Source organism: Procambarus clarkii, chromosome 7 (assembly GCF_040958095.1).
Source record: "Procambarus clarkii isolate CNS0578487 chromosome 7, FALCON_Pclarkii_2.0, whole genome shotgun sequence".
Lineage (NCBI taxonomy): Eukaryota > Metazoa > Arthropoda > Malacostraca > Decapoda > Cambaridae > Procambarus > Procambarus clarkii.
This window is the reverse complement of record NC_091156.1, coordinates 46,374,926-46,397,889: the sequence shown is the minus strand read 5'-3', so window position 1 is coordinate 46,397,889 and position 22,964 is coordinate 46,374,926.

Below are 22,964 nucleotides of genomic sequence, written 5' to 3'. Positions count from 1 at the left end.
TGATGGTGGACTTGAACACAACACACACTTTCATCAACCTTCTAGTCTTCCAAAAGACTAAAAAAAACATGCCGAAAACTTGACAACCCTCACCATCCCTTCCCAAGTGATTTACGTCTGATGACAAACAATCAACCAAGAGGTTTAAGGGTCTTAACATCCTAAAGATGCACAGCAGATTACCTGGGAAACACCCAAGGACAATCTGAAACCCTTCACAATGATTAACACTAGGTAGGATAACCTTATCCCCCAACTTGAAATACACACCTGGAGCCTCAAACATCTGCTCCCCAGTATGAATAAATCCTTCACCACCAATATGACTCTGAAAGTCAACTCCAATATGACTCTGAAAGTCAACACCACACTTGAGTGGAACATACACTTTCATCACTTGTGCATCAAAATAAACTGGATCTGAATATAGAGACACTACTCTAGTATAACTCACCACTTCCTCAGAACTGGATGCACAACCTACTTGAGTAAACTCTCTCTGCTCAACCACAAGGCTGGACAAAGATGTCTCACAGTCCATTACTTCACAAGACAATGGCTCCTGCAGAATTAAAGTAGATTTCAACAACCTACACACACTCTGACTCAATGTACACAATGAGAAATACTTACTCCACATAGAATAAGAATCACAACCCATAAAACTCCGCAATTTAGATCCAAATGATACCTTACCACTCTCAATGGTTTTACCAAAATTTCCTCCCATGACATCTGGAGCTGCTCTGAGTACTGTCTGCTCACAATCAATAATAACACTACCAAGCTGGGTCACATCCTCACAGACAACTGAAGAGGGAGGCTCAATGGGTCTCCATCTACTCAACAGAAGCTGATCCTCTGGCTGCTTTCCCACACTCTCCAGAACTGGATCTACAGTACACACTGTCTCCTTGCTTCTCTCTGAAATCTTAGGGTCAGTTCTACTCATTGCACATAAATTAAGGGAATCTGAAACGAGCGGGTAAGTAACAGTTAGTTTGACCTCCTCCCCTATACTATCACCTTGACTAGGGTGAGGCGGGGCCTCTACAACAGACTTACTCTCGACAACTGATTCTAAACTTGGAGTGAGCGGGAATACTTCTGCCAACCCGACATCTTGTCCTAAATCACTCACTTGGCTGGAATACAATAGAGTCGTGGCTTTTAAGTTTCTCTCAACTCCTGGCACAACGTTCGTAGTGAGCGGGCAAGACATGGACATCCTTTCCCAATTTATTGGAATAAAGCAGAGTCATAGTATCAGGCTTACTCTCAACAACTAAGTCGGCCACACGGGAATCTGGAACAACCACATCGCACTTCTCCACTGAAGGGGTACTGGTTACTGGAACAAATGCTTGAGTAACAACATTAGAACTGACAACTGGATTTATAATAGTACTGACATCAGCACAGGTAGAATGGACAAAACCATCTTCTACAACAGGTTGTTCATTCATAAAACTAATTTCAGCACAGGCAGAATAAACATGGTCTGCAACTGGCTGTTTACACAAACGGGGATCATTCTCACCCACAACATGATTTATGACCACATCATTACCCAATATAACATCCACACCTGGGATGGGCAACTGGGTACTACCACCCACAGTGCATAACCTTGGTGTAATGGTGGATCTGAAATTAATGTCTATTAGAGGTACAGTCTTACATCCTGCAACACTCTGAAGAACTCCAAACTTTCCTGTCTCTCTCTTTTTCCACATCAGAAAGAATACTGGATGAAATTATGGTTTGGGAAGCACCTGTATCATGAAGAATAACCACTGGCTTCCGCTTCCCATTAATACACAAAACTTCACCTGAAGACATATATGGTGAATACTGTTTCACCCAATTGAGGTTCACAGTTACATGTTTATTAGTAAATTTATTTTGCACACCTCTACAATAAATGAGACCAGTTGGTCATAACTCCGGGTGCAATATAAAACAAGAATGAATTCCATGGCCTTTTCTCTTACAATGGGAACAGGACCTTACAGTGGACACACCTGTGGAACCAACTGTAGGTTTAGAAATAACCTTATTATTATTTGACATTCCTGACAAGGAAGTAGCAGGATTAGGTTTTGTTAGAGAAGAGCTCATGGGAGTAACTGGAGCACCAGAACTGGATGGATTCTGATAAGGAGTTCGGTGAGCATTAAAATTTACTCTACGACTAGACTTAGGTGAACATAAGAACATAAGAACAAAGGTAACTGCAGAAGGCCTATTGGCCCATACGAGGCAGCTCCTATTCTATAACCACCCAATCCCACTCATATACTTGTCCAACCCGTGCTTGAAACAATCGAGGGACCCCACCTCCACAATGTTACGCGGCAATTGGTTCCACAAATCCTGCAACAAATCAACAACCCTGTTACTGAACCAGTATTTACCCAAGTCTTTCCTAAATCTAAACTTATCCAATTTATATCCATTGTTTCGTGTTCTGTCCTGTGTTGATACTTTTAATACCCTATTAATATCCCCCCGGTTATGTCCATTCATCCACTTGTAAACCTCTATCATGTCACCCCTAACTCTTCGCCTTTCCAGTGAATGCAACTTAAGCTTTGTTAATCTTTCTTCATATGACAGATTTCTAATTTGGGGAATTAACTTAGTCATCCTACGCTGGACACGTTCAAGTGAATTTATATCCATTCTATAATATGGCGACCAAAACTGAACTGCATAATCTAAATGGGGCCTAACTAGAGCAAGATATAGCTTGAGAACCACACCAGGTGTCTTGTTACTAACGCTGCGATTAATAAATCCAAGTGTCCGATTTGCCTTATTACGAACATTTATGCATTGATCCTTTTGTTTTAAATTCTTACTAATCATAACTCCCAGATCCCTTTCGCAATCCGACTTCGCAATCACAACACCATCTAGCTCGTATCTTGTAACTCTATCATCATTACCTAACCTCAGAACTTTACATTTATCAGCATTAAACTGCATCTGCCAATCCTTTGACCATTTCAAAACCCTATCTAGATCAACTTGAAGTGATAGTGAGTCCTCCTCCGAATTAATTTCCCTACCGATTTTCGTATCATCGGCAAATTTGCAAATGTTGCTACTCAAACCTGAATCTAAATCATTTATATATATTATAAACAACAGAGGTCCCAGGACAGAGCCTTGAGGCACTCCACTTACAACATTTTCCCACTCTGACTTGATTCCATTTATACTAACTCTCTGTTTCCTTTGGTATAGCCATGCCCTAATCCAGCTTAATATAGCACCCCCAATACCATGAGACTCTATTTTTTTAATCAGTCTTTCATGTGGCACTGTATCAAAAGCTTTGCTAAAGTCAAGGTATACAACATCGCAATCCTTACCACTATCAACTGCCTCAACAATGCTAGAATAAAAAGATAACAAATTTGTTAAACATGAACGGCCATTTATAAAACCATGTTGCGACTCAATTATTAATTTATGTTTTTCAAGATGAAGACGAATTTTATTTGCTATTATAGATTCGAGTAACTTTCCCACAATAGACGTTAGGCTAATTGGTCGATAGTTAGACGCAAGTGATCTATCTCCTTTCTTAAAAACTGGTATCACATTAGCAACTTTCCAAAACTCTGGCACTCTGCCTGACTCTATTGATTTATTAAATATGGTTGACAGTGGGTCACAAAGCTCCTCTTTGCATTCTTTAAGCACCCTAGCAAACACTTCATCCGGCCCTGGGGATTTGTTTGGTTTGAGTTTTACTATTTGTTTAAGAACATCCTCCCTGGTAACTGCTAAACTCGTCAACCTGTCCTCGTCCCCACCCACATAGACTTGTTCGGCTGAAGGCATATTGTTAAGTTCCTCTTTAGTAAATACAGATACAAAATATTTGTTAAAAATACTACTCATCTCTTCATCACTATCTGTTATTTGACCTGTCTCAGTTTTTAATGGACCTATCCTTTCCCTAGTCTTAGTACGATATAACTGAAAAAACCCTTTAGGATTTGTCTTTGCTTGCCCTGCTATGCGAACATCATAGTTTCTTTTTGCTTTCCTTATCTCTTTTTTAACATTTCTAACCAGTTGTACGAATTCCTGTTCTAAAGTGACCTCCCCATTTTTAATCCTTTTGTACCAAGCTCTCTTTTTACCTATAAGGTTCTTCAAATTCTTTGTTATCCACTTTGGGTCATTAGTATACGATCTATTCAATTTGTATGGTATACTACGTTCCTGTGCTTTGTTTAGAATATTCTTAAATAAGTTATATATTGAATCCACATCGAAATCCCCATTTAAGTCACCTATCGCTGGGTTCATGTCTCGCTCCAAGACCGGCCCATACCCCATACCCAAGCCTTTCCAATCAATTTGACCCAAAAAATTTCTTAGGCTATTAAAATCAGCTTTTCGAAAATCTGGCACTTTAACAGAATTTTCTCCTACTGGTCTATTCCATTCTATGCTAAATCTGATTTCTTTGTGATCACTGCTCCCTAGCTCACTCCCTATTTCGATGTCATTAATTTGCGTTTCCCTGTTAGTTAACACTAAATCTAAAATATTATTTTCCCGTGTTGGTTCCTTAATGTGTTGCGTAAGAAAGCAATCGTCAATTAATTCTAGAAAATCTTCTGCTTCACTATTCCCTGTTTTGTTTAACCAGTTTATTCCGCTAAAATTAAAGTCACCCATGACATAAATACTGTTAGATCTAGATGCTCTAGATATTTCATCCCATAGATGCTTTGCTTCCATTCTGTCTAAATTTGGTGGCCTATATATTACTCCTATTATAATATTATTAGCTTTTTCGTTTAATTCAATCCAAATAGTTTCTGTGTGTGGCTCTGTTTTGATTCCCTCTTTGAGACTACATTTCAAATTGTCCCTAACATATATGGCTACTCCACCTCCTCGTCTAATATATCTATCTGTGTGAAATAGTTTAAATCCATATATTTGATATTCAGCTAATAGTTCTCTATTTTCTACATTCATCCACGTTTCGGTAAGTGCAATAATATCTATTTTTTCTGTGCAGACAAGAGCATTTAATTCGTTAATTTTATTTCTTAGACTTCTACTGTTAGTGTAATATACCCTAAGTGAATTGTTATTTTGCGGACCTTCTCTTTCCCTGATCGTTTTGCCAATTCCTTTCTCCCACAAACACATACTTTTATTACCTCCTTCCTCCAAATCAATTCCCATACCTCTATCTACTAACAGTTTAAACCCAAACAAACACCTCTAACCACTTCTTCTAGCGAGTTCGCAACAGCAACAACCCCAGCTCTCGATAGATGCACCCCATCACGAGCATACATTTCATTTCTTCCATAGAAGTGTTCCCAGTTGTCTATGAAAGATATTGCATTTGATTTGCAATATCTTTCCAGCCGGCAATTGACACCAAGTGCCCTCGATATCCATTCATTTCCCACTCCCTTTCTTGGAAGAATGCCACATATGATCGGGATTCCTCCCTTGCTCCTAACTAACTCTATGGCTGTTTTATACCTCTGAATCAGTTCCTCACTCCTGACTCGACCAACATCATTTCCTCCCACGCTAATGCAAATAATGGGATTGTTCCCATTACCAGCCATAATATCATTCATGTTGTTTATAATATCACCAATGCCAGCTCCGGGATAGCAAACCCTTAACCTGTTCCCCCTATCTCTAGCACAAAACGTTCTATCCAAATACCTTATCTGGGAATCTCCCACAACTAATGTTTGCTTAGGTACTTCCTTTACTTTCTGAGGGGCCTGCGCTTCCTTTCTCTTCGTTGCTTTCCCTTTTGCGCGATCCACAGTCTCTCCACAGCACTCGTCCTCCAAAACTTCAAATGAATTTGAAGTTGCTATGGCGTTTGAAGGCGGCTTTATCAAGGTCTTCTTAAGGCCCCTGTCTTTCGCAACTCTCCAAGACGAGGTCCCTTTACTGCTGGTCTCCTCCTTCGTTACTTCTCGTTGTTTTTTAAGCTGACGCACCTCCTCCCGCAGAGAGTCCAACTCTGTCCTCAGGGCTCCCACTAGAGTCACCAGGTCCTTCACTACAACTTCCATATTGCTATGATAATATAACAACACTCAGGAGCTCCGGTTAACACAACCTCTCACTGTGACTTCACCTGACCGACTGAAGGTGAAGTGGCCATAAACTCGGCCTTAGTCAACAACTCATGCTCATCCGCGAGCTTTGACAGCTCATAAATGTCTGTTACATTCTTTTGTTCTGCCATAAAAGTAGACAACTTGTCTGGGAGATATGACAATACTTCTTTCATGATAAGAAGATTCTTTAGAGCATCAAATTCAGTTATTGAAAGTGACTTTAACCATCTGTTGCAAAAATTCGTCTTCTGACGAGTAAAATCTGCTATTGTCTGCTCGCTTACCCTCCTTAGGTTCCAAAACTTTTGCCTGTGTGCCTCTGGATTTAATTGATACGCATTTAAGATGCTTTTCTTTACAAATTCTTAATCAAAGCTATGAGCGTCAGGTAGGGATGTAAAAACCTCCTGACTACGCCCCTAAAATTGAGACTGCATTATGGCTACCCACTGATCCCTTGGCCAGTTCATACTGATGGCAATCTTATAAAAATGTGCAAAGAAAACCTCAGGATCCTCCTCATTAAACTTGGGTAACTCTATATACTTATTCATCCTTATGGGATTATTATCACTATTTGTTGAAACATTACTAGTATTTCCATGCCCAGCTGCCATACGCTGTGTTTCAAGCCTTAAGTTAGTGTCAGCCATTTGTTGTTGAATCTCTAATTGCCTAGTTTGTTCCTTTTGAGCTTCAAGTTCTAATATTCTCTGTTCTTTTTGAGCTTCAAGCTTAGCATTTGCTATTTACGCTTCTAACTCAAGACGCTTTAAGGACATCTGATCACTCGACTCCTCTCTTAACTCCTCCAGAATTTCTTCTTCTAACTCTCCATTCTCAACAAAATGCGTCACAACGACTTTCACAAGTTGGGCTTTAACCATTTTATTGTTGGCGGTCAAATCCAACTAATTTGCCATTTGTATTAACTCAGTCTTTTTTAGGCTCTTAATTCCCTCAAAGTCTGGGTGAGCCAACAACGACAACACTTGCTCCTCCATCGTTACTAACACTTGGCACTTGATTCACAGCAATAATTAAAACAATGGCACTGCACTACACTTCACTGTAAAATTGTCACAACACTGAAAATTCGCTTGGCCTCACTGCACAAACAAAATATATAGGATGATTTACCTCAAAATCGTGAAACGTTGTTATTTGACACCCAGGAAGGCTTGCATGGCAAATGGAATAGTTCTTATAAAACACACAGACACCTAACACACTGGTACCTAGGATGGCAAGGTTAGATTAGCACAGTTAAGTTTAAGTGGGAACAATATATCTTGGCACAGGCCCCCATAACTCTATGTTACCTATCGTTCGTTACGGCTCGTGACCCTACAGCAGCCAAGCTTTAATTATGTCTAGGGATACCACTGCTGCTCTCTAAAGCGGGTCACCAGTATAACCCCATGAATGATAACAGGCTAAGAATTAAAAGTATTTCTCCCTTAGGACTGAAGAATTATACATATAACTTATAATATATATATTCAATACAGTATAATATAAAAACACAGATGGTCAAGTTAATTTATACAACCAAACAAAAAGTATTGTCTCTCACAGAATATAATATAATAAAATATGGCACAACATGAATGTTACAGACTTAACTCTACAAAGATGTGATCTCTCCTGACCCGTATCAGCTACTGAGCTACTCGGCTGTCACTACCCATAATCATCTCCTCCTCTGTCTCATCCAGGATGAGAGATGGAAACTAAAGACTTTTTAATATTTAAAACTAATTGAACAACCACTTGTTCTCAAAACACATAAAATGCAAATTAAATTTATTTTATTATTTATTTATTTATTTATGCATATACAAGAATGTACATAAGGAATGTGAGGATACAAATATGGTAATTACAGTCTTGTAAAGCCACTAGCACGCGCAGCGTTTCGGGCAGGTCCTTAATCTAAGAAAATTTTAAGGAGGTAAATACTTGCAAAATTTATAGACAAAAAAATGATAACAGATTACATGGAATGAAAAAAAAAGATGAGAGAAAATTATAGGTACAGTATATTAAAGCACATAGGTAGCTATGATTGATTGCAATGACAGCTTAAAATGGTAGTTGACAACAAATTGGTAGGCACAATACAGCAGAAACAATATAAGATTGATTGCAATGACAGCTTGAATGGTAGTTGACAAAAATTGGTAGTCACAATACAGCATATGGCTAGCACATAAAAGAAGACATCAATGAACACAATGATAAGGTTGTTTGATATTACATAAAAATTAGGAGATTGGGTAACACTAGGTACAGAGCAAATTTAAAGCTCAGTGTAGGAAACTAAATAGATGAAGTTAGGTACTTTTTGGTTTTGCTTTTAAATAAGGCAAAAGTTTTACAGTTTTTCAATTCACTAGGGAGTGAGTTCCATAGACTAGGTCCCTTAATTTGCATAGAGTGTTTACACAGATTAAGTTTGACCCTGGGGATATCAAAGAGATATTTATTTCTGGTGTGGTGATAATGGGTCCTATTACATCTGTCCAGGGAGAGTTTCAGAGCATGGTTTACATTTAAGAACAGGGTTTTGTAAATGTAGTTGACACAAGAGAATGTGTGGAGGGAGTTAATATTTAGCAAGTTTAGAGATTTAAACAAGGGAGCTGAGTGTTGTCTGAAAGCAGAGTTAGTTATTATTCTGATAGCAGATTTTTGATGTGTGATGATGGGCTTAAGGTGGTTTGCAGTGGTAGACCCCCATGCACAGATACCATAATTAAGATAGGGGTAGATTAGTGCATAATATAGTGAGAGGAGAGCAGAGTTAGGAACATAATATCTGATTTTGGAGAGTATACCAACTGTCTTAGAGACTTTCTTAGTTATGTGTTGAATGTGGGTGCTGAAGTTGAGTCTCTTGTCTAGGAATAGGCCAAGAAACTTGCCATCATTTTTATTACTGATGTTAATGTTGTCTATCTGTAGCTGAATTGCATTTGATGATTTGCTTCCAAATAAGATGTAGTAAGTCTTTTCGATGTTTAATGTTAGTTTGTTCGTTGACATCCATAAGTGGACTTTTTTTAATTCATTATTCACAACATTATTTAGTGTATGTGGGTTGAGGTTTGAGTAGATAAGGGTAGTATCGTCAGCAAACAATATAGGTTTGAGAATATTAGAGACATTAGGCAGATCGTTTATATATATAAGAAATAGAAGAGGTCCTAAGATGCTGCCCTGTGGCACTCCAACGGTAGTTGGTAGAGTGGAAGAAGTTGTATCATTGATGGTTACATATTGGTGTCTGTCACTAAGATAGGATCGGATGTAGTCAAGGGCAAAGCCTCGGATTCCATAATGCTGGAGTTTAAGTAAGAGGTAGTTGTGATTAACAGTATCAAAGGCTTTTCTTAGGTCAATGAAGAGTCCAATCGGAAACTCATTTTTGTCAAGGGCTGAGTAGATAATGTCAAGGAGACTAATGATTGCATCATTGGTACTCTTTTGGGACCGGAAGCCAAACTGGCAGGGGCTGAGTATGTCGAATTTTACGAGGTAGGAATAGAGCTGTTTGTAAATAATTTTTTTAAATATTTTTGATAGAATGGGTAGATTTGATATTGGTCTATAATTGTTTATGTCCGCCGGATTGCCTCCTTTATGGACTGGCGTTACTCTTGCTTTTTTGAGGATATCAGGGAAGGTGTGATACTCTATAGATTTGTTGAACAGTAGTGCTATGGGTGGGGCAAGGGCATGGGAGGCTCTCTTGTACACAATGGACGGAATTTCACTGGTGTTCCCTGCCTTGGTTTTTAGAGAATGTATGATGGACACAACATCTGCCGGGCTGATTGGTGAAAGGAGAAGAGAGTTTGGATAGCTGCCTGAGAGATATGTGTTAATATGTGTCAACTATTAAATTGATTTGCCATTTCTAAGTCAGTTGACGGTATACCCCCATCCTTGTAGAGTTTTATTTGGTTATGTGAGTGTTGTTTAGTTCCTAGGATACTAGATATAGTTTTCCAAGTGCTTTTCATGTTGCCTTTTGCTTCATTGAATCTATTCACATAATATGCAAGTTTTGCCTTTCTTATGATACTGGTAAGCATTGATGAGTACCTTTAGCTACTTCCTTTGAAACTAGGCCAATCCTAACTTTCTTTTCATATTCATGTTTCTTGTTGATTGAGTTGAGAATGCCACTTGTGAGCCATGGATTGTTTAATCTTTTGTCAGTTACTTGCTTGGTAAGAAGGGGACAATGAATGTTGTAGAGGCTTAGAGTTTTGGAAATGAAGAGGTTAGCTAATGAATTTATATCATGGGTATTATTGAATTCAGAATCCCAGTTAATATTGTAAAGTGCCTCTGTAAGATTGTCTAAAGCTGATTCACTGTGTAGCCTAAATGAAAGTTTCTTGCTTTTTGGTGGTGTTATGTCCATGTTCGCTATGAGAAAGGTAGGATAGTGGTCAGTTGTTCTGTCGTAGATTATACCAGATACAAGGGGAGCTGTTATGTTTGTCCATATGTGGTCCAAGGTAGTGGCTGATGTTTGAGTGACTCAGGTAGGTTTGGTGATTGTGGGGATTAGCATACAGGAGTTCATGCTGTTAAGGAAATAGTCAACTTGAGAGCAATTTTGTTGACCCAGGTCAATATTAAAGTAATAGTATATTATTAATATTAAATATAATAGTTACTTGCAAAATATATAAGTACAATGCCACCTGCTTAATTACAGTAAATAAACAATTATATAAACTTAGTAAAAGTGACATCTGGAACTCCCATAACTGAACAGGTCCAGCAATTCTAATTTCCCGAATCTGACAGGTATTAGACGTGTGAAGAGCCACCGCGCTCCTGTCCCCACTGACGCTGCCACACCACACGATAATTTACAAAAACACAATATGTGTACATATACAGGCAATGATATAATGGAACAAACAAGATATTTTAAATTTATATACATATTCAGCTAGGAGTACATAACAACCACCAACACTACAACCACCGTGAGAAGTAGCACCACCATCACCTCCACCACAACCACTAGCACCTCCACTACCACCATCACTACCTCAAACACATCCACTACAACCTCCACCAACCCCACTACTCCCACCGACACTAGGACCTCCTATACCACCAGAACCACCACCACCAGAAGCATCACAACTACCGCCATCACCTCCACTACCTCCTTGTGGTTTCCTTCAGGTGATTTCGAGGCTCAGCGACCCCGCGGCCCGGTCGTCGACCAGGCCTCCTCGTTGCTGGACTAGTCAGCCAGGCTGTTGGACACGGCTGCTCGCAGCCTGACGAATGAGTCACAGCTTGGTTGGTTAGGTATCCTTTGGTAGTGTTTGTCAAGTTCTCTTGAACACTGTGAGGGGTCGGCCAGTTATGCCCCTTATGTGTAGCAGAAGCGTGTTGAACAGTCTCGGGCCTCTAATGTTGATAGAGGTATCTCTCAGAGTACCTGTTGCACCTCTGCTCTTCAACGGGGGTATTCTGCACATCCTGTCATGCCTTCTGGTCTCATGTGCTGTTATTTGTGTGCAGGTTTGGGACCAGCCCTTCTACTATTTTCCACGTGTAAATTATTATGTATCTCTCCCTCCTGCGCTCAAGAGAATACAGATTTAGGCTCTTTAGCCGGTTCAATAGTTTAGATATTTTACCGAGTGGATTCTAGAAGTAAAGGATCTCTGTACGCTCTACAGGTCAGCAATATCTCCAGCTTTGAAAGGAGCTGTCATTGTGCAGCAGTATTCCACTCTAGCGAGCACTAGCGTCTTGAAAAGTATCATCATCGGTATAGCATTTCTAGAGTGAAAGGTTCTTGTTATCCAACCTGTCATTTTTCTTGCAGTTGTGACGGCTACTTTAATGTGCTCTATAAATGTAAGGTCTTCCAACATCACTATACCCAAATTCTTAACATTGCCTTTCCGTTCTATATTATGACGACTGAGTTTTGTACGTGGTTTCCGTTTTTATATTTTCATTTTTTCCGTAGCGCATGAGCTGTAACTTATCTTCGCTAAACACCATATTATTTTCTGTAGCCCATAGAAAGACCTGATTGACACCTGATTGGAGGTTTTCCGTGTCCTCTATGTTGTCTACTTTCATAAAAATCCTAGTGTCATCTGCAAAGGATGATACAGTACTATACGTTGTGTCCTTGTCTATGTCCGATATGAGGATGAGCAAGCACAGTACCCTGAGGGACTGAGGAAGCACAGTACCCTGAGGGACTGAGGAAGCACAGTACCCTGAGGGACTGAGCAAGCACAGTACCCTGAGGGACTGAGGAAGCACAGTACCCTGAGGGGACTGAGTTCTTTACGGTTGATGGTGCTGATTATATTTTGTTGACACATTGGGTTCTATTAATCAGGAAATTGTAGATATCCTCCACGACAACCACCACTACCACCACCACCACCATCAGCACCAATATCACCACTACCAGCACCTCCACTACCACCACCACCATTACCACAACCACCACCATCAGTACCACCAATACCTCCATCACCATCACCACTAGCACTACCAACACTACCACTACCTTTACCACCAGCAGCACCAATACCACCACAACCTCCACCCCCACTAACACCAGCACCACTGCAACTACCTCTACCACCTCCACCTCAACTACCACCACAACCTCCACCCCCCACTACCACCAGCACCACTGCAACTACCTCTACCACCTCCACCTCAACTACCACCACAACCTCCACCCCCACTACCACCAGCACCACTGCAACTACCTCTACCACCTCCACCTCAACTACCACCACCACCAGCACGATCGCCAGTACCAACACCTCCACCAGCACCTTAACTACAAACACCTCCACAACTACCACCTTCACTACCTCCGTCACAATTTCCACCTCTACTATCACCACCACAAATTCCACCTCCATTACTACCACTAGCAGCACCTTCACTACCATCACCACCACCATCACCACAACCACTACCTCCACTACCAGTTCTACCACCACCACAACAACCTCCACTACAACCACCAACACCACTACCACCACCACCAGTATCACCACCATCACTTCCACGACCACCACCAGCACATCACTACCACCACCAGCACATCCACTACAACCATCACCTCTACTTCCACAACTACAACCACCACCACCTCGAAACATGAAGTTTCGCTTCATGTAGGTTGGCGTTCAATCGCCGATTGTCCAAGTGGTTGGGCACCTTTTACCCGTCCCATCCCAATTCCTTATCCAGTGCTATATAGTCGTAGTGGCTTGGCACTTTCCCTGATAGTTCCATTCCATACCTTCACGAACACCTCCACAACCACCACTTCCAGCACCATCACCAGTACCACCACCAGCTCCACTACCACCATCACCAGCTCCACTACCACCGAGTATCGTGTAGCTCTATGTGGGAGAGTGTTGTAGCTCGATGTGGTCCAAGTCTGCTTTTCGTTCTGTAGCGTCTTGGAGACGATTAGAACTGCCTACGCCGAGTGCTACATTCTTGACTGGAAATTGTACTGTTGTCTATTCGTTGTTATAGATTCAGCTACTCGGAACAAATTCCAAGTAGGACGGGCTATGGTAAGCCCGTAACTTACCTGGCACTGGAGCGGGGCAAGTAGCACGGGCTATGGTGAGCCCGTAGTGGACTTACCTGGCACAGGAGCGGTGCTGTGGTTGTCTATTGATTGATTGATTAAGATTAAGCCATCCAAAAGGTGGCACGGGCATGAATAGCCCGTAAGTGGAGGCCCTTTTGAGCCATTACCAGTATCAAGAGCTGATACTGGAGATTTGTGGAGGTGCGACTGCACCCTACGGGACGGGAGATGTCTCCCGTGGTTGTCTATTCTCATAACGCTTCCTTATATTTGGTGACTACCCTTCACCTTTCTCTACTAGGATAGGAGGATGTGAGAACTGTTACACGTAATTAAGGATAGGATTATAGTTTGTGTAGTTAGTGCTAATTAGTTACGCCCTTGAGATAATGAGATAATGGAGAGAGTATAAGGATTACTCGCTACAGAACTCCCCCTGCCAGGGAATGAAAGAAAACCAATACAATAAAAAATACTAGCTACTGTTCCCTTGGGTCGCTGTGGAACATGTAGTCCGGTACCAAAAGATGCAGGCAGTGTGTGGACAAGCTCGGTGTAGCAGGAGAGAAGAATGTGCTTTGCTGTTGCGTCCACGGGTCGCTGGTGGAATATTTAGATCCAGGGCGGATGGGCTCGGGCACCAGGACGATAGGAGGTAATGTAGGCATGTAGGTAGGATAACGAGGGAATTACTGCTAGAGTTGAATTGTCCTGGAGGCGACGAAGAGTCGGAAATGCAAGCTGTAAGTCCTGTACTGCACAAGGTGCTTGAGTTGGTAGAGTATCAGAATGCAGTGAACGTGTAGATGAATCTGATGACAGAGCAGCTGCCGTGGGCGTCCCTATACGACATACAGTGCCCTGGCAGTGACGGAGAGTCGGCAGGAAAGGCTGTAGATCCTACATGATATAATCCTTGATGAGGCTGTCAGATAAGTGAGTAACGATCAAGTTCAAGTATGTTTATTGAGATAAGCAATAAATACATCTCAAAGGGATAGAGTAGCTTAGGCTATTTCTATCCCCCCCCCCCCCGCGTAACGATCGTGGACCAGCGAGCCGTAGCGGATGAAAATGCAGAGATGATCTCGATAAAAATCATAGCTGTGGCGAGGGTGTTGGCAGCGTTCCATGACAGGTGGCTGCGGTCCACAGCAAGCAGCAGCAGTAGAGGTCCAGTGAGAGTCCATGTTGTAGTCCGTCGTGGCTGGGTATCGTCGAAACGCTCCGGGGTCACCAATGTAACGTACGATTATATTACGTTGTTGATTAGATACACAGTGTTTAATGAGTTTCATGTTTATTTAGTAGTCCTGGATACAGCAGTGGCGTAGACGTTGAGACGGAGCTTGGATCAGAGCAGAGAGCTGAGTGTGGCCGGAGTCGCGGAGCTCTATGTGAGAGAGCGTTGTAGCTCGATGCGGTCCTAGTCTACTGTCTGTTCTGTGTCGAAGATGAGGCGTCTTGGAGACGATTAGAACTGCCTACGCCGAGTGCTACAATCTTGACTGGAAATTGTACTGTTGTTTATTCTCATATCGCTTCCTTATATTTGGTGACTACCCCTCACCTTTCTCTACTAGGATAGGAGGATGTGAGAACTGTTACATGTAATTAGGGATAGGATTATAGCTTGTGTAGTTAGTGCTAATTAGTTACGCAATTAAGATAATGAGATAATGGAGAGGATTACTCGCTACAAGTCTGTGATTGAATTCTTTGACACATTTGTAAATGTACCAGTGATCTTTGTCGTGTCTGGTGAACAGTTTTTTCAGTGGTATTGAGTGGTTGGCGGCCCTTTGAATCCCATTTTGCTATAGCAAAGTTCCAGGCTTTAGATGGAGGTGAGGTGTGTAGATCTAGCTTACGATAAATTAGGACCCCATAGTGATCGCTTCACGGGAGACATCTCCCGTCACGCAGGGTGCAGTTGCACCTCCACAGATCTCCAGTATCTTCTATTGATACTTGTGATGGCTCAAAAGGGCCACCACTTACGGGCTATTCATGCCTGTGCCACCTTTTGGGTGGCTTAATCTCCATCAATCAATCTGATCGCTTCAGGACGGGAGAGACATCTCCCGGCAACACATCACAAGACACAACAGAAGAGCAAATGTATAGCATAGCAGTAGCAGGAGCCACCCACATCTTCACAGACGGATCGGTGGACACAGAATATGAGAGTGCTGGCGCTGCTCTTTGCACGGCCAGCGTTCAGGCATATTGGAGACTGGGAGGACTAGTATCATCAACCCAAACTGAGCTGTTTGCCATACAACAGGCATTCGCATATGTGATTGCACAAAACACTCAAAATGCAATCATACACACAGACTCAAAAGCTGCACTTCAAATACTAGGACACAAACAGTGGAAAGATAATGTGGAAATAATTACCACCATTTTGTATCTTGGAGCAGTCGCTAAAGGCAAAGGACTCAACATAACTTTAAACTGGATACCATCCCATATTGGAATCCCATTAAATGAAAAAGCTGATGAAATTGCTAAATTGGCAACTCGTCATCCAGTGATACATAAAACAATTCAACCCAGCCTAGAGAACATAAAAACATCATCACCAAAAAACTCTCACATCTCAACAAAGCCTACCTGCACCAGAGAATAGCTGAAGGTTCGCCATCTGCAACATGGTATCTTCAGGCAACCAAATTAGAAAAGTTAAATATCCCAAAAGGAATCCACAGGGAAATAGCAGTTAGGTTATATAGACTATGTCTAGGTTACAGATGCAACTGGGAGATTGGTGAACCCCGACAGAGAGAGTGCATCTTCTGCCAAACTGTCACAGAAAAGCCATTACTTCACTATCTTCTGGTATGTGAAGCAACCAATGACCTTAGAAGAGCTTTAAGAGTTCCTGAATCATGCAGTGGCCACCCTGAAGCCATCAACACAGCCACTCTCCTGGTCAACGAAGGTGTTCAGCAGCTGGACACCCTCATAAAGACTGTGAAGCAGTATCCTCCCCCGCGATAACAGCTTGATGGTTAAATGCAAACTCAGAATACTGAGAAAAAAAATTGTACCACTTACGGGTTATTCATGCCCGTGCCACCTCTTGGGTGGCTTAATCTTCATCAATCAATTCCTCATCACACCATTTGGTCACCATTTGGTCCGGGAGACATCTCCCGTCACGCAGGGTGTTTTCGCACCACCACAGATCTCCAGTATCATCTATTGATACTGGTGATGGCTCAAAAGGGCTACCACGTACTAGCTACTCATGCCCATGCCACCTTTTGGGTGGCGTCATCTTAACACATTCACGTGGGAGACATCTCCCGTCACGCAGAGTGCAGTCGCACATCCACAGATCTCCAGTATCATCTATTGATACTATGGTGATGGCTCAAAAGGGGCCACCATGTACGGGCTATTCATGCCCGTGCCACATTTTGGGTGGCTTCATCTTCATCTTAATACATTCACAAGGGAGACATCTCCCGTCATACAGGGTGCATTCCCACCTCCACTGATCTCCAGTATCAGCTCTTGATACTGGTAATGGCTCAAAAGGGCCACCACTTACGGGCTATTCATGCCCGTGTCACCTTTTGGGTGGCTTAGTCTTCATCAATCGATCGCTTCAGGACGGGAGACACATCTCCCGCCAACACATCACAAGGAGCAGTGTGGTCACAATGCGACCCAAACGTCTTAAGGTCAGAGCTACTCCACTGGACGGTCATGCTATCGGAAGAAGCAATACTTTAAAGGTCCTGAAGGACGTAACTGGCCTCAAACCCGCTGACATAGTCAGGAAGGTGAAGATATCGTGCTCTACTTTTCATGTGAAGAGGAGCTAGAAAAACTCCTCACTAACAATGCCTTTCTTCGCAAAGAGCACTACTTACATCCTCACTTCCCACGTCAGTTCCTGGCCGGAAGAACTGTTTTTACCAGCAGGACCAGCCGGTGGATCGCTGAGCGACCTCAACATCATATAATAAACAATATCGAGGACGAAAATCCAAACCTGTCGGCATTCAACTTAGAGTTCTGCAACACCGACAAAACATCAATGAAGACTATGTTCACCACCATAGCTGCGGCCACCCAGGCTGCCACACAAGGATTCTACTGCTTCGGCCTAAAAATACCACCCCACCAAATAAAAAAGGAACGAAACCATGAGATCCAGCAGTGCTTTAAGTGTTACGAGCTCTCCCACCCGACCAACAAGTGTCAGCACCCTGTCCAGAGGTGCAGCCTGTGCGCACTGGACCATCACTACTCCATATGCAAGGCAACAGTCCATCACTGCTTGTTGAGATGAGAGAGTTTTTTGGTGATGATGTTTTTTATGTTCTCTAGGCTGGGTTGAATTGTTTTATGTATCACTGGATGACGAGTTGCCAATTTAGCAATTTCATCAGCTTTTTCATTTAATGGGATTCCAATATGGGATGGGATCCAGTTTAAGGTTATGTTGAGTCGTTTGCCTTTAGCGACTGTTCCAAGATACAAAATGGTGGTAATTATTTCCACATTATCTTTCCACTGTTTTTGTCCTAGTATTTGAAGTGCAGCTTTTGAGTCTGTGTGTATGATTGCATTTTGAGTGTTTTGTGCAATCACATATGCGAATGCCTGTTGTATGGCAAACAGCTCAGTTTGGGTTGATGATACTAGTCCTCCCAGTCTCCAATATGCCTGTACGCTAGCCTTGCAAAGAGCAGCGCCAGCACTCTCATATTCTGTGTCCAGCGATCCGTCTGTAAAGATGTGGGTGGCTCCTGCTACTGCTATGCGATACATTTGCTCTTCTATTATGCGCCTTAGGATTGTCGGATCATAGGCAGCCTTTTTCATTGGGAGACTTTCTATTACTATTTTGAAATTAGGCTCTTCCCACGGTGCAGAAGGAGTGTAATTTGGGTGTGGATGATCACCCTCTCTATCAAGAATCATACTTTTTAAATGTAGTCTGTTTACGACTTTTCCTGCTCTTGCAACCCAAGAGTTTCCATTGTTTTGGCCTAGTTCAACCACCAAGGCCTGCCGTACTGGGATTGGATCAGAAGAAATAATTATCTTACTGACAATTGTAGCTGTCCTTTGTGATATTCTTTCTTGTAGAGAGGGCAAACCTGTCTCCAGTCTAAGAGATTCAAGCCTGGTCCACATGGGGGCTCTCATAGCATTGTTTTGGGCAACTTCTAGCTTTTTCCACTGTTAGTGTGATAGATTTGTGAGTGCAGGTGCGGCATAATCGATCACTGATCTGACTGCCTGTACATAGTATGTGCGAAGGACTTGCAGATTGGCTCCTCCAGAAAGGGAGGTTAGCGACCTGAGGATTGCCGTCCGGGCCGCAGTTCGCTCTCTCAAGTAAGTGACCTCAGCATTAAAATTCATGTGTTTGTCCAGGATGATTCCTAGATACTGATAAGTGTCGACCCATTCAATTGGTTGACCCTGTACTGTGAGTTGGGTGTTGGGCTTCGCTATTTTTATAAGCATGGCCATTGACTTTGAGGGGTTGAGTTTGATCCCAATCTGTTTTGCCTCTTTACTGATGCAGTCTAAGCATTTGGGTGCAAGGCGCGCCGCATCCCTTCCTTTTATGATGATGACAAAGTCGTCCGCGTAGTTTAGCAGCCTGCAGTGATGTGGAAGTTACAACCTCATTATTCTTTCCATTAAACAGTTGAAGAGAAGAGGGCTGAGAATACCTCCTTGCGGTGTACCATTTTCATGTCTTTTGTACTCAGAGACTGTGCCATGAAGTTTTACTCTTGCTTCTCTGTTTATGAGACAGTTTTTGGTCCAGGAGAGCAGGTTGCCTCTGACCTCTTTGTCAATGAGGCAGCAGAGAATAGCTGGGGCGCTAGCCAGTTCAAAGGCTTTTTCGAGGACCAGGAATATCAGCATTCCTGGTCTGTCATTCAAGTGGGCTAACAGAGTTGTAATACATTCCAATGTGCCAACCCCTCTTCTATAGGCACACATATCATGGTGCAGTTTAGTCATTTTCCACTCCAGTCTGTTGAGTGCCATTCTGTCAGCCGTCTTGGCTGAGCAGCTTTGGAGAGAGATGGGCCTGGGATTAGCTGGATCTTTGGGTTTTGGGATCGGCACTATGTCTGCTCTATTCCAAGCAGAAGGTCTAGTTTGAGAAGTCCAGGCTAAATTAATTAACCTTAGGTATGCAGCGTCTCCCTCTGGGCCGAGGTTTCTAATCATTTTATAGGTTATTTTGTCGGCTCCAGGGGATGTATCCTTGGAGTTTATCTTAGCCCGATTGAGCTCATCCAGTGTGAAGGGGGCATTAGTGTCAGAGACTTCTTCACATGCTGTAAGGATTCTGTGCCACCTTTCTTCCTCTAGTCCGGTCTGTACTGCTAATACATCTGGTGGAAGTTGATTGCTGGCTGCTCTCTCTGCAAACCTGGTTGCCAGTACTTCGGCTTCCTGTTGAGGATCCTTGGGGTGTGGAGCTTTAGGTGTTTTATTCCCTTTAGCTCGGTGAATTTGCTGCCACATCTCTCCGAGAGAGATGTGTTCATTCAGGTGTGAACACCATTCCAACCACTTTTGTTCTTTTATTTGTCTGGTCTCTCGATGCACATGTTCCTTGACCTCACAAAGTAAGATCCTATTGCGGTCACTTGGCTGCTTTTTGTATAGCTTTCTTGTTTTGTTGAGTCTATGGTTGAGTTCTTTGACACGTTCGCAATAGTACCAATGATCTTTATGGTGTCCGGTGGACTGTTTTTTCAGTGGGATTGAGTGGTTGGCTGCACTTTGAATCGCTTTGACAAATTCTTGTTCTGCCTGATTAATGTCTTCGGGAAGATCATAGTTTCTTTGCCACTCTGAAATGAGGTTTTGAAATCGGTCCCAGTTTGCTAAAGCAAAGTTCCAGGCTTCAGATGGTGGCGGAGGTGGGGTGGGTAGGTCTAACTGAAGATCAATTTGGACCCCATAGTGGTCGCTTGTGAGTGTGGGCTCAACTGACCATGTTGCTGCATCTCTTAGGGAGGCTGAAACGAAGGTTAGGTCTAATCTGCCTCCTTGGATGTGGGTAGGTTCATTCTTGTTTAGGATTTGTATTTCTGGAAGCCGGTCTAGTAGATGTGTAATGTGAATGCCGGCTTCATTTGTTCTGTTCGAGCCCAGTGCCAATCGATGATGGTCATTAAAATCTCCACAAATGATTGTGTTTGTTTTTGTCGCGTGTCCAAATAACACAGAGAGATCCATTTCGGCATGTGGAGACCTGTATACATTAAACACTTGAAGTTTGTCGTATCTTAGCTCAATGGTAACTCCCATTACCTCTGTCCCTGCTCCACAATTGGGTGGGCTGGTTATGGACTTGGAGATCAGGTCACATTTTACATAGATTGCACATCCCCTGGATTGCTCATTGATCCATGGAAGGAATTAGCCTCGATAGCCTGGGATTTTAGGTTCTAATCCGGCTCGAAGCAAGCTTTCCTGTAGTATCAGGATGTCTATGCCCTTGGTTGCTGCTATGCATTGCAAGTGTTGCAATTTAGTGCGCAGTCCTTGCGCATTCCATTGCAGGATCTTTAGACCTCTAGGTTCTTGGAATTTGCTGATAATTCCGTGGTATCCATGGAGTCTGATGAACACACCATGGAAGTTGCAATTGGTGTATAGGTTCTTAGTGGACCTGAAATTGACTCATCAATGTCGCTTCCGACGAGCTGGACTCTATCTGATTATTATGGGGGTGTCTCCTGCCCTGCTGTCTTGACGGTGTGGATATTACATCTTCGAATTTCTTGAGCATGTGCTTAATTGTCTTCCGAGTCTCTGTGGTTTGCTTGATTCCATGTGATGACAGCAGACTTTCGATCAACTCGATGTGACCAAAGTTTTGAGCATTGGCCAGAGAGCGTCCAGTTCAGTGGGAGCACTATTTAATGCTGTGCAGGTTTGGGGCCTAGTAGCTTTTAGACCCTTCTCAGTGGTAACTTTGATACTGGAATTGCTACTCCTATTGGCCCCAGTGTGCTTACTGGATGAAATGGGAGGCCGACTGCTTTGAACATGATTCTTGTGTCCTCCATCTTTCTTTTTGTCCTGTACAGAGGTCTTCTCACCCTTCACCATGGCCGATGGTGAAGGGCCGTGTGCCCCCTCTTCCTGAATGGGTAGACCCCACGCGGTTTTAGTGGGCATGGGAGCTGGTATTCGTTTTGGTGGGGGTTTCGGCTCCGCTGTAGGCGTGGTGGGGTTCGTTTGAAGCCTTTTGAGCCTTTCAGGGCATTTCAAGTTCCAGGCATGATGTGCCTTGGAACAATTTGGGCACTTTGCCTGAACAGGGTGGTTTGCCTTGAGTTTATCAATACATGTTTTTGTGTCATGGGGCTGGTTGCAGACTCCGCACCTCACTGGGCGTTGGCAGCCATCGTTGTGATGCCCAAATCTCTGACATCTGAAGCATCTTAGGGGTTCTGGGGTGTAAGGCCTGCGTTGGAACACACCCCAGATTCCAAGGTATTCTCTGTTATCCGTCCTCTTACTGTGAGAAGGACTTGTCGAGTTTCCTGTTTTGTGGTTCGTACTTGGCATCTCTCTGCTGACACCACATAGTTCAGTTTTTCGAGATGGCCAAGGGCCATATGCAAGGGATAGTGGAGGACAATGATTTTTCGTATTTTATCCTCTGGTTTCAGTTCCTCACATTTTGTGTAATTTTTCTGAATCGTAGCGGCCGACTCGTCTTTAGGCCTCAGAATTTATTCTCCTCTGAGATTAGGTTTTGCTCTGATCTGGAGCTGGGGGTACTCTTTTTCCAGGTCCACTACAGTGGCGAAGGAAGACTGACCTTCGGTGTGCTGCACTTTGAATATTGGAAGTGAAGATCTAGTCTGAGGAGCTGGGAGGGCTGGAGAAGCTGAAGAGATTAAAGGGCGATGGGTCGTCATGGAGTGGCTTGTCCTGTTAGCCTTATTCACGTGATGCCACTCGCCGTCACTTTCAGAACTAGTATCCATTATCGATGGTCTTTTCCTACACTGAGCAGCATTGCTGGATCGATTATAATTCAATTGGAATTCCATGATGAATTTCAAATGATCACTTGTGGAGTGGTCTGGTGAGTGAAGGTGATGCTCTATAGCACTGTATCATCCTTTGAAGATGACACTAGGATCTTCATGAGAGTAGGCAACATAGAGGACACG